The sequence below is a fragment of the Capsicum annuum genome, chromosome 1, assembly GCF_002878395.1.
Source record: "Capsicum annuum cultivar UCD-10X-F1 chromosome 1, UCD10Xv1.1, whole genome shotgun sequence".
Classification (NCBI taxonomy): Eukaryota; Viridiplantae; Streptophyta; class Magnoliopsida; order Solanales; family Solanaceae; genus Capsicum; species Capsicum annuum.
Window position 1 is genome coordinate 74,774,903 of NC_061111.1, and position 13,167 is coordinate 74,788,069.

The following is a 13,167-nucleotide window of genomic DNA, read 5'->3' on the forward strand; positions in this document are numbered from 1 at the left end:
TATCTTCTTATCACATTGTTTTAAACTATAATACTAAAAAACTGACTCTATCAATGTATGGGATAAAGGAATTAGAGTGGGAGGAGTGTATAAGGCCAAACCAGTGAAGGTTATATCATATGTTTGGGCTAAGAGGCTAGTGGGAAAGGGGTTTTCAGCATTTTTAGCTTATCTTCGTAATGTAGACACGGGGCCCCTTCTATAGAGTCAATCTTGATAGTCTTCAAATTTCATAATGTGTTTTCTTCAGACCTACTGAGTATGCCTACGGATAGCGATATCAATTTCTGCATTGACTTAGAGCTAAGTACTCGCCCTATTTCTATTCCACCTTATAGATTGGATCTAGTAGAGTTGAGAGAGCTCAAAACTCAACTGTGGGATCTACTTGACAAAGGTTTTATTCATCTAAGTTCTTCACCTTGGGGTTTTCCAGTCCATTTTTTAAGAAGAAGGATGGTAGTATAAAGATATTTATTAATTATAGAGAGTTGATTAAGGTTACCATCAAAAATAAATATCCTTTACCCCGAATAGATGACTTTTTTTTATCAATTATAAGGTGTGTCAATGTTTTCAAAAATTTATTTGAGATCGGGTTATCATTAGTTGAAAATTAGATCGGAGGACATACCAAAGGCAGCATTTAGAACTCGGTATGACCATTATGAGTTTATCGATGATATCCTTAGATTCATTTATTATTGTATTTATCGATGATATCCTTGTGTACTCCAAGAGTAAGGGAGAGCATACAGGTCATCTTCATATAGTCTTGGAGATTTTAAGGGAGAAGAGTTATTTACTATATTCTTAAAGTGTGAATTCTTGTTGTCTTCAGTTTTCTTTTTGGGGCATGTGGTTTCTGAAAAAGGGGTGATAGTGGATCCCCAAGAGATTGAGGCAGTAAAGAATTAAAATCGACCTAGTTCAGTGATTGAGGTAAGAAGTTTTAAGGACTTTGCTAGTTATTACCACAGATTTTTCAAGAATTCTTCCATCCATTGCAATGCACTTAACCAGGTTGGCTAAAAAAGAACTGCCATTTTTTTACTAGAACAATGTAAAGAGAGCTTTCAAAAGCTCAAGACTCTTTTGACTTCAACACCTATTATTTTATTATCGGTTGAAGGAAAGGAATTTATTGTCTTTTGTGATGCCTCACTACTAGTTTTGGGTTTTTTGTTGATCAAGGATAAGGATTTCATTACCTATGCTTCGAGATAGTTGAATCCTCATAAAAAAATAACCTAATCCAAGACTTAGAGTTGGCAACGGTGGTGTTTGCATTAATGCTTTGGAGATACTATCTTAATGGTGTCAACTATGAGATCTTCACAAATTATCATAGCCTGTAGCACGTATTTACTCAAAAGGATTTGAACCTAAAGAAGCGGAGATAAATGTAATTATTAAAGGATTATAATGTGAGTATTTAGTATCAATCGGGTAAGGCTAATATGGTGGTAGATGTATTTAGACAAAAAGCTGTAAGTATGAGTAGTTTATCATATTTTAGGGTATCCAAGTGACCATTAGCAAGAGAGTTTCAAACTCTAGCATCTCTAAGAATAAAGTTTGGGGTCTCGAACAGGGGTGGTGTGCTAGCTAGTGTAGAGGTAAATTCAATATTTGTGGCATAGATTAAGGTTGTAACGCCCCAAGACTACCCCCTGGATGTCACATGATGCTTATAACCACAAGTAATCCTAAGCTAACCCATGGTACTGACATAATTCGTGAGCAACTGAATAAGTACATAAACTGGAAATAATAAGCGGAAGAAGTGTCTTTAGATGAACTTGTTCAATATAATAATGTTCAAAAACTTACAACAATGGTTATACAAAGGAAACTAAAACTGAATACATCAACTCTGACTGACTATCTATGAAGCCTCTACTAATACTGACTATAGGTGGTCGGGACATGAAACCCAGCAATCCCTAATCAATATGACTTAATAAAATTATAATACTAGAACTACAGTTGACTCGAGTCCTCGAATCAAAAGAACTGATCACCTACTAGCTAGAAACTCTGAGCTGTTTGGCCCTGATATATGGGTTACAACTGTACCTACATTATGAAATAATGTAGCCACATAGACGTATATGTGGTTAGTACTTCTAGAATATACTGAGTATATTGGGGTAAATGCAATAAGTAAAACTAAAACTGAATATATTTTCAAATTATGATGCTAAGTGTAAAAGGACTCACCTTGACCGTGAATAAAACTAAAAGCTGAAATATCATAAAAACATGAATAATTAAGCATAATCTGATAAGCTTAGTGAGTTATTACACTTCATTTCTAAAATATTTACTTTTGTTTTCTTTGTGGTAGATTTTTATAACCAAAATAAACCATGTGAACTATCACGTAATCCAACATCTTACCCACGTTGAGGGGAGTTGTTCAACCCTTGCCATTGAAATAGTACCTTAACTTAAGTGATCACTAAACTTCATCCATATTGGAAAACTAAAGGGACACTCTCTTGAGAGGCCCTTAAATCTATGGGGGTATGTAGTTTCCGGAGAATAGGATGCGCTAACCCACATTCTCCTTTCGGTGATAAATACTACTTCCAAAAAATATACTTATATGCTCATACTTAGGAAATCCACTTTAAAATATCATAAGGTTTTTGATAAGTAGTTAATTTACCACTCAATTACACTAAACAGATACACACTACTATGATTTAAAGATATAAGTGAGACAAATTGGTTACTAAATGCACTAATTTCCATATTTTGCAGGCATACAAGTTAGGAGGATGAAAGATATGAATTGAGTTGAAATGGACTAAAAAGAGGAAAAAAAATACAGCTGGAGGACCTGGAGTAGGAACAAGTATCAGTTATCGTGATCGTGGTCTATGGGCTGCAATCGCGGTTAGTCAAGAAGGTAAAAAGATTGTGATCACAGTGTCCTTACCGCAATCACAGTAGCTGCGATTGCGGACAACCTTCTGCGATCACAGATAAATGAGAATCTTGCCCATGGGTAATTTTATCATTTTACCTAGCCGAACCCAATTTCTCTTGTAGGCATAAACACTTTCTGTTTTGGTTGTTGCACACTATTGAGACATTTTTTAATTTGAGGTATAAACCCTAAATTAGGCAAGTTTTGTAATTGGATTTGGATACTTTGATATTAGTATTTGTGAAGAATGGATGCTTTGAACAATCCTTATGGTATATGTTTCTTTATTTTCTTCATGAGTAGCTAAATATTTTAGTCTTGGGATTATATTGAACTAAGGTACAATTGTGTTTGGTTGATGATGTCTTTGTATTATGTTTATTTGTTGATTATAGATTCCACTATTGCTTGGTTTAAATAGTTGGAATTTGTAGGTGAAAACCCCAAATACCCAAAATGGGTTTGTTGGGTGAAAACCCCAAACTCTTGAAAGCTCTTACCATCCTTGAAAGAGGGATGCGGGTGAACTGTTGGGAACCCATAGTTTCCTTGAGGGCTATAGGGGGGCAAAGCAATAGTGGACAATTATGAGTATAGCCTACTTTCTTTTGCCATCTTACAAATAAAGGTAGATAGAGAGTAGGTTATGTCATGGGGATCTTCCTAGAAATAGGGATGCCCAATTGAGGTTTTGGGTGGCTTTTATTGATACACTTATTAGGTACCCGAAAGAGTCAAGGAGTGACATCCCTGATGCCTTGTTGACAAACTAGCCTCAAGGACTATTAACCAATCCTACCATGTCATCAACAATTAGAACTTATACCAAACCATCATGATCCCCTACACAACTTGCCCTTAGGTAGACTAATCCCAAGATCTCTCCAAAATTAAATCTTAAAATAAATAGTGTTATCATAGTGTGTTGCTTGACTTGATATTGATAAGATTCTATTCTAAACCAACCAACCAACCCCCCCACACACACACACTTTACATTATGTGTTTTACATTGTGTACACTTCGGGTATCTTTTAAGTAATTTTGACACCCATAGGACTTGAATCTAAATCTCGCTCCTCGTGGATTCGACCTTAATGAAAGTTGAGCTACTGACAATGACCGTCCTCTACCACATTAGATGGTATAAGTGAGTTTTATTAAAATGGCGTCGTTATCAAGGAGTGAAATCTAGATTTTATTTGTGCGGTATTGATTTTTACATAGGATATACCTGTAGTGGTTTTTATTTATATTGGTTGTTGTTTTTTATTATTGTATAGGTGATCATAGTGTACACGGAACAATGAGTGACAATGCTAGTCACGTTAGGCCTTTCGATGGACCTCTTGATAATAAGGGTCAACTCAATGATGTTGGTCGTTCAAGTGTCATTTATATCCCACCTACTAATAGGAACGGTGTCTTTTATGTCACAAGCGTCATGTTGCACATGTTACAAATGAAGGGACGTTGGGGGGCAAGCTTATGAGGACCCCAACCTTTATTTGAAGAATTTTGTAGAGGTGTGTGCACTATTTGATATTGCACACATAACCCAAGAGTCTATCCATCTACACCTTTTCCTATTCTCTTTAACGGTTGAGGTGGTATTATGGCTTCGTTCTCTTTCGGACGGTTCAATTACTTCATGGGACGAAATTACCGTGGCTTTCATTGAACGGCATTTCCCACCTTCAAAAATACTCCAATTGAGGGATGAGATAATTAATCTTAGGCAACTGAATGGAGAACCCTTGTATAAAGTATAGAAAATATTTAATGGAAAACTAACGCAATTTCCAAACCATGAGGTCCCATAGAAGATGCTTCTCTGAATCTTCTACTGGGCACTTGATCCACTCAATAAAACCATAGTGTACAATGCAGTGGGTGGCTTCCTTGTAAAGTTGCATTATTATATGGTGATGAATTTGCTTGAGGAGGTTACCAAGGAAAATAGGGGGTGTCATACCCGAGATGCCGAGGTGCCTAAGAGTCATCACACTACATCCTTGGATGACAAGGAATAAAAAAAATAAAATGAGGAAAGAGAGGAAAATATGGAGAAGATGATGACTCAATTAGAGCTTTTAAAAAAACGTGTGATGGGTGCCCTCTCAAAAGTGGAGAATATCGTGGCATCGAAAGCTTATGAGGATGAGGAGGAGGCTAAAAATCTCAATAAGGATATTCGATACTTTACAAACTATTTGGGGGGTTCCCACCTCACCTATTAAAGGCAAGGTGGGAATCAAGGTTAGACGGATCATGATTGCGATAGGGATTAGAGAGATAAAGAGTGTGACTATCAGTGCTATGTGCCCCCCATGATCAAGTAGTGAACAAAGATCCAAGCTCCATCGACCCTGACAAATTCAAAACTAAAGATGTCTTAGCGAGAATTTTGATGAGGGTAGAAGATATGGACAAGATGGTTCATAAGCTAAAAGGAGATTTTTCACAACTTAAACAAATTGTGGTGTCCCATTTTGCCTTCATTAAGTAATTGGAGACCCAAATCGAGCAAATTTCCACCCAAATAAATGCTAGGCCAAAGAGTGGTCTTCTTAGTGACACTATTGTAAACCCGAAAAATGATACTCAAGGTTTAGCAATAGTCACTAGGAATGGGAAGAACCATGGTGATCACTTGAAAGAAGATTTGGGTAAAAAGGTGTCTAAGGTTAAGTCAAAAAATGTGTCACCAAAATCTCAAGAAGAAGAAAAAGATAATGAAAAGGAACCGGTGGAAGTTGATAAAGAGGTGGTTGAAAATGAGAAACTACAAAATGATGTGGTGCCTATAATCTAACTCCCTCCCCTATTTCCTCAAAGGCTTCATAGAAAAGAGGAGGGTGACAAACTTAAGAAATTTATGGCCAAGCTTAACAACTTCTCAGTCAATATTCCATTGCTTGAAGCAATCCAAGAGATACTGGGATATGCTAAGCTTATTAAGAAGTTGATGTCAAAGAAAAAGCTCATCTAAGGTGACACAATCGAAGTCACCCATATTTGTAGTGCTATCATGAGTAGCAAAATTGCAAAAAAGAAGGAAGACCCCAAAGCTTTTATCATCCCTTGCACCATCGGAATGCATATGTTTTTGAAAGCTCTATGCGACCTCGGCGCGAGTATAAACCTCAACCCTTTTGTCATTTATAAAAATCTTGGATTGGACACCCCAACTCCAACATCTATGAGACTTTTAATGGTGTATCAGTCTATCAAGAGGTCGGTCGAGATTTTGTTTGATGTTCTAGTCGAAGTGGACAAATTTATACTTTCGGTGGACCTCATGGTTTTAGATTGTGAAATGGACCAAGAGATTCCCATTATTCTTGGTCGAACTTTCTTAGCCATCAAAAGAGCCATTGTTGACTTGGTGTTTGGTGATATGAGGTTTAGAGTTCACGATGATGAGGTCTCCTTTCAAGTATGAAAAACAAAGAAACAACTCATGGAACTTTAAGTGATATCGGTGATTGATGTTTAAATCAAATAAATGAATGAGGGGCCTTGAGGACCCAACTTAAGAAAGAAGAAAGACATCGTTCTACGATGTAAACTAAGGTGCTATGTGGGAGGCAATCCATAAATGCCACAAAAGTGGCTCATATCTTTTATTTTTCTTTTTGTAGTGTAGATTTTGGTTTTATCAATTGAATAACCCATTAATTTATGGCGCTATATAGTGTGGGATGAGATTGACAAGGGGAAAATGTGAAATTTTTCCATATTGAACTGAATAGAGGAAAATCTATCCAAATGTGAATTAAGCTGAACACAGTAAAACAAGGGTGTAGAAATGACCCCAGTTACCTTGGCCGCAATCGCAGTCACCCGCATGTCCACGATCGCGGCCCTCTGATCATTATCATGATCACACCATTTATATGACCATCTGAATCCTCATTTCCCCCACACTTTCCTCTCAATTTTTCTCTCTAATTGGGCCTATTTCTGACCAAATTTTGAGCATTCCAACATTATACTTTCATCCCTCTTACATCATTAATTCAGTAGGTGCCTTGAATCCATGCTTTGGTTATTGAGAATGGGTCATAGAATACATGTTATAAACAAGGCCTAAAATTATGATTTTCATGCTTAAATACTTAGTCAATTGTACTTGTTTGGTGTTTAGCTGCTAGAATATGGTGTGCACATAAGTGGGGAAGTCTTGAGTACCCAAATTGTACGTGAAATTGAGAAAAATAAAAAGTTCACACCAAGTGCTTGATAAATTTCCCAAATGAGTACTCGTAAATGGTTCTTACATTCAAGGGCATGATCGAGTACCTAGTAGTCTTTTCCAATGGTTTTAGTGTAGATTCCTGTTATAGAACATGCTTTGCGCTTAAAATTTGAATTTTTGGACATTGAAAAATTGGTTTGAAATAGGCCTCAGATACCACAATCGTGGTAATGCTATCGCGACTCTATGGCTTGCGATCGCACTAACAAGGCTGATTTTTTATCTGGGCCAAAAATTCTGCACTTCAAATTTTTGTTCAAACACCACCAAGTACCCACCCATGAGTTTTATTGGACAACAGAGCATACTTTGTGCATTTAAAGATTGATTATTAATGTTGTTGTGTTGTATTTCATTTTTCAGGATCATATCATGGAGGACAATGACCGAATCCGATTTATGGCACCTGAGTGCCACACACTCTACTACGGAGATCTTCTAAGGATAAAGTTGCTCCAGGAGAGAGGAATTTTCTTGGATAAAGTTCCAAAAAAGTTTTCATCATTTTATGACAGGCGGCAATGTTTTGCCTCAGATCCTTGCAAGCCTAATGAGAAATAGGTCTGTGAGTTTTGCGCTAACCTTAGCATAGTATATTTTCTGGACTCATCTAACATGATTATTAGGATTCAAGGGAAGGAGGTATAATGGGTTGAAGAAAATCAATAATATCTATGGGCTCCCAAATGCAAATATGGGTGAGTTCGATGAAAAAGGGTGTGACCTGAGAAATTGGTTGGTAGAAAGACTTCGCCATAAAAAGGAAGTCGCTTGGGCAGAAACTAAGAGAAATATCTCTATGAATGACTTCACTATCAAAGCTTAAATTTGGTTGAACATGATATGTAGCCGAGTCTCCCCTTGCACCTACATAACAATAGTCCCAAATTTGTAGGCTTGGATGGTTTCTTGCATTCTAGATGGCATTCCTCTGAATGTTGGTAAGCTCATGGTTTCTAACATAAAATTCATCAATAACCAGGGTGGTATGCATCTTTTCTTTCCCTCTTTGATTTCTGAGCTTTGTAAGAGAGTTGGGGTTGAGGAGTACCCTAGAGATACTTAGGTATGCCCTGGCACCCCCATCTATCCTTTGAAAATTCAAGGTAAGAGTGCACCAGGTAAAAGTAAGAAGAGGAAGAACGACTTAGGAAAGTCAACATGTAAGGATCCTGAGTCTTGTAGGCCATCCACCACTAGGCCTCTTAAGGATATTGGGGTTGATATTGTTGCCATCAAGGATCTTATGTCAGGTTTGCCCCAGGGTTCAGGAGAGCCATCTACCACTCACCACTCATATGTGTCCTGATCTGACTATGAGAAGTATAGAGAGGACTAGAAAAAGCGGGGAGCTACCATTGCTAGGCTTGAGAGAGCCTACTCATCCTTGGCATCATCACATCGTGATCTACAGGCCTCGTATGTGAAGATAGTAAAAAGGATAAGAAGAAAAATATGTTCTTTAGAAAGATGTTGGAGGGGGTGAAGGGACTGTGGAAGGTCTTAAAACCCTGTGATAGACTACCTTCCTCCTGAGTGAAAAGTGATGATGAGACCCCAGTTAAATTATTCAACCTTGGGATGCTGATAATGATGAGAGACTGGGAGTGATAGCTGCTCCTGATGCGGTTTTAGGGAGAACCCTTATCTCTCTTATTTCTTGATTATTTATGCAGTGAGGACACTGCTACCTTTCTAGTTGGGGATGCCTGTCTCTATATTCATTTGAATTGGGCTTGTATTATTGATATTTCTAGATGCCTTTTTGTTCTTTTAGATGATTGTTATTTTTATTTGGGTTGTAATATTTGGGCACTCTGACGGTGCCTAAAATTTGCATGGATTAGTTATTTTGTTCTTAGATTTCTAATTTATCTTTATTTTACTTATGGCAATATCGAACGAGATTTTCCCTATGATAGATTGAGTGACAACATTCTTAAGTGAAAAGCATTGGGATTAGGTTTTGAGCCATAGATGCAGGGAAATTCTGAGTACCTGTGGCATCAAGGTCATAAATGCAAGGAAAGTCCGAGTACCTATGGCATTTTAAATTTGGGATCATACTTATGCCTATAACGAAGTCTGAGTAGCCATATGGTTTACCTGTATGAAAGACAAAATATGAGATGAACGATTGGGTTAATGTCATATTTAGAAAATTGTGTGTGGTGCAAATGCAAAGCAAACACCCTCTCCATCCAAAATTTTTTGAAAATCAAGGGCATGGACATGAGCGACCTTGTAAGAATTCTCTTTCTCTTTTTGTGACTCCAAATATTTTGGCTTGTGAAAAGTGGTAGATACTCCATTTTATCTCTAGCGGGGGGGAGGGGGGTAATTGAGCCTCCTTGGCGAATTTGCATGCCATGTGTGGTGAACTTATTTGTCCAAATCTCATGTCTGCTTGTACCATCTAGAACTTTCCCCATTAGTATCTCAAGGCTAATTTTAATTATATTTTGTTGGTGAGATGATCCTAGGCCATCTTTATGACATCGAAAATCCACTTTAGCCTAAAAAATCTACCCTTGCATAGATGTTATCCCTGGTTACCTACTTTAGTCCTTTGGACCTTTCTTTGGCAAACACATTGTAAACTGTGAGCCTTTAAATTCTTATCCCTCTTTTGAAACCTATCCTCCTTGAACTAAAAAAATACAAATTGAGGCTAAAAGCCTAAGTTAGGGTGGTAAAGATTGGAAGAGGTAACTTTGGGCCACGAAGTTGTAAGTGAATGCCTAAGAGCTTAAGCATTAAAAGCAATTGAGTAAGGAAAATAAAGGACCCAACATAGAAAAGAAATACATGAAATATGCAAGAGAAAGAAATGAAAAGAAAATGGGTGAACCAAGGAAATAAAAGTAGGCACATTTGTAAAGGAAAGAAGTGGCCCATGGTCAAATGTTGGATGGAATTATATGATGTAGATGTTCAAGGAGGGCGGAGCCATCTTGTTCCTAAATAATATCCTACCATACCCCAAACCTACGTAACAATCTCAAAAAGCCCTTTGTGATTTCCAACCAAGTATATTCATTATAGTGGTAATTGAAAATAGGGGTAAGCCTATGGCATGGTACTTGTTAGCATCGAGCATTCTTGAGAGAGAAAGAGTGTTCCGCACTTAAATTCCTTGTTGCATATTTTATTACTTGGTGTGTGGAACTTTTTATCTTGTGAGGAGCCATGTAAAAAAGTTGAGGTAGGAGATTTTGTCATCTCCTAAAAGATGAGGCAAAAGGATTATAATATAGTTGAGGTAAAAAGTGAGTCATTTCTAGAGTATTAGTGATTCTTGCATGGTTATTCTTTAGAATCTTTTTCATCTTTGAAAATTGCATTTTATGTCGAGGGGTGTCGTTAAAATAGTTTTGCCTGTGTATGAAGAGATATTTGTAGTAGTAATCAAGTTAAAGTCGGTGTGATCACTAGGTAATAAAATTTTGGCATACATGTGCATTGTCTCATGGTAAGAAGTAGTGTTGCTTGAGGACAAGAAAAGTTTTAAGATGGGGTGTTATTGAGTGGTCAATTTACTACTCAATTGCACTAAACAATCATGCACACTACTATGATTTGAAGATAAAAGTAAGACAAATTGGTGATTAAATGCACTAATTTTCACATTTTGCAGGCATACAGGTTAGGCGAATGAAAGATGTGGATTTGAGATGAAATGGACCAAAAAGGGTAAAGAAGTGCAGCTGGAGGACCTGGAGTAGGAACAAGCCTCAGTTACCACGATTACAGTTTGTGGTCCACGATCGCGGTCAGTCAAGTAGGTTAAGAGATTGTTATCGTGGTGTCCTTACCACGATCGCGGTAGTCGCAATTGCGGACAACAATCTACGATCGCAGCTAAGTAGGAATCTTGCCCATGGGTAATTTTTTCATTTCACCCAGCCGAACCCCATTTTTCTTATAGGCTTAAACCCTTTATCTTTTAGGTATTGCACACTATTGAGATATTTTTGAATTTGAAGGATAAACCCTAAATTGGGCAAATTTCATAATCGAATTTGGAGACTTTGATTTTAGTATTTGTGCAAAATGGATGCCTCGAACAATCCTTATGGTATATGTTTCTTTATTTTCTTCATGAGTAACTAAATCTTTTAGTCGTGAGATTATGTTGAACTTGGGTGATGATGTGTTTGTATTATACTTAGTTATTGATTATGGATTTCACTATTGCTTGGTTTAAATAGTTGGTATTTGTGGGTGAAAACCTCAAATACCGAAAATGGGTCTGTTGGGTGAAAACCAAACTCTTGAAAGCTCTCATCATCCTTGAAAGAGGGATGTGGGTGAACTGTTGGGAATCCATAGCTTCCTTGAAAGAGGGCTATAGGGGGCCAAAGCAATAGTGGACAATTGTGAATATAGCTTACTTTCTTTTGTCATCTTAGAAATAAGGGTAGATGGAGAGTAGGTTATATCATAGGCTTCTTCCAAGAAATAGGGATGCCTAATTGAGGTTTTGGGTGGATTTTATTGATACACTCGTGAGGTACTCGAAAGATTCAAGGAGTGACATCCTTGATGCCTTGTGGACAAACTAGCCTCAAGAACTCATAACCTAGACTACCAGGCCATCAACAATTAGAACTTATACCAAACCATCATGATCCCATGCACAACTTGACCTTAGGTAGAAATAATCCCAAGATCCCTCCAAAATTGAATCCTAAAACAAAAAGTATTATCATAGTGTAATGCTTGACTTGATATTGATAAGATTCTATTCCAAACCATCTCTCACCCACCCACCCACTTTACATTATATGTTTTATGTTGTGCAAACTTTGGGTATCTTTTTAGTAATTCTGGCACCCATAGGACTCGAAATCTAAATCTCGCTCCTTGTGGATTCGACCTCAACGAAAGTTTAGCTATTGACAATGACCATCCTCTGCCACTTTAGATGGTATAGGTGATCGTTATTAGGTTTATAAATTGAAAACAATTATGTTTCTCTTTACTTAAATCATATTCATGAGGAAACTTATGGATTTCATGTCTTATCTTAGATTAAATGATCAAGCTGGACTTTAATCATCCAGTAATACTTGTAACTTGAGCTTATAAGCTTAAACTTCTTGTAAACTCAGTATCTTATTCTTGAACTTGAAATCATTCTTTATCTCATGGAGACTTCATATCAAACTATCAAGCTCAATGCTTAAAATTCAAATCTTTTATCAATTCATCAAATTTCTTATCAAAATAATGAAATTCATCTTATAATAGTAATCGTGTGAGTAATATCATGAATAAAGGTTAATTGTTGTGTAAACTGAACTTTAAATCAGATGATAAAGCAATAATCTAAAAAATATGAAAATTTGGGTATGAACCCTAATTGAAACCACATAAATCAACTTCAGAATCAAAGCTTTTGGGAAGCATGATGAAAGATTATCCTTTCTCAAACACCACATACTTGATTACTTTCGATTCCTTAATTGAAGTTTTGAGGATTTGAACTTGGAGATAAAGAACCCTGATTTCTTTCTTTGGAAGAAAAGAAAAATCACATGTTTTGGGAATATTTTTGGATTTTTGTTGAGAATGAGAAATTTGGGGTTGTTTTGGCTTTTTATTCAGCCTTAAAATAGCCTAAATGACGTAGTTTTGGGGTTAAAAGAGTGGGGAAAGACCAAAGAAATCCTAAAAACCGTCTGGAAGTCGTATGGAAGTAGTCCCACCGACTTAGGTCGCGACTCGTACGGTCTAGCTATGAGTCCTGATTTGAGTCGTAGTCAAAAACCCATTTTCAGCTTTTACTTCCCAGATTACAACTCCCAACAACCCGTAATGAGACATTACGAGTCGTAGTCTGGGCAGCCTTGACAGTGCTTTAGTATTTTGGCCCTAACTTTTTACCCCAACATTGGATTAAGGCAAAATCAGTGTCATTGGAAAGATAATTCAATTATATATATGTTGGTATTCTTGATCTCAT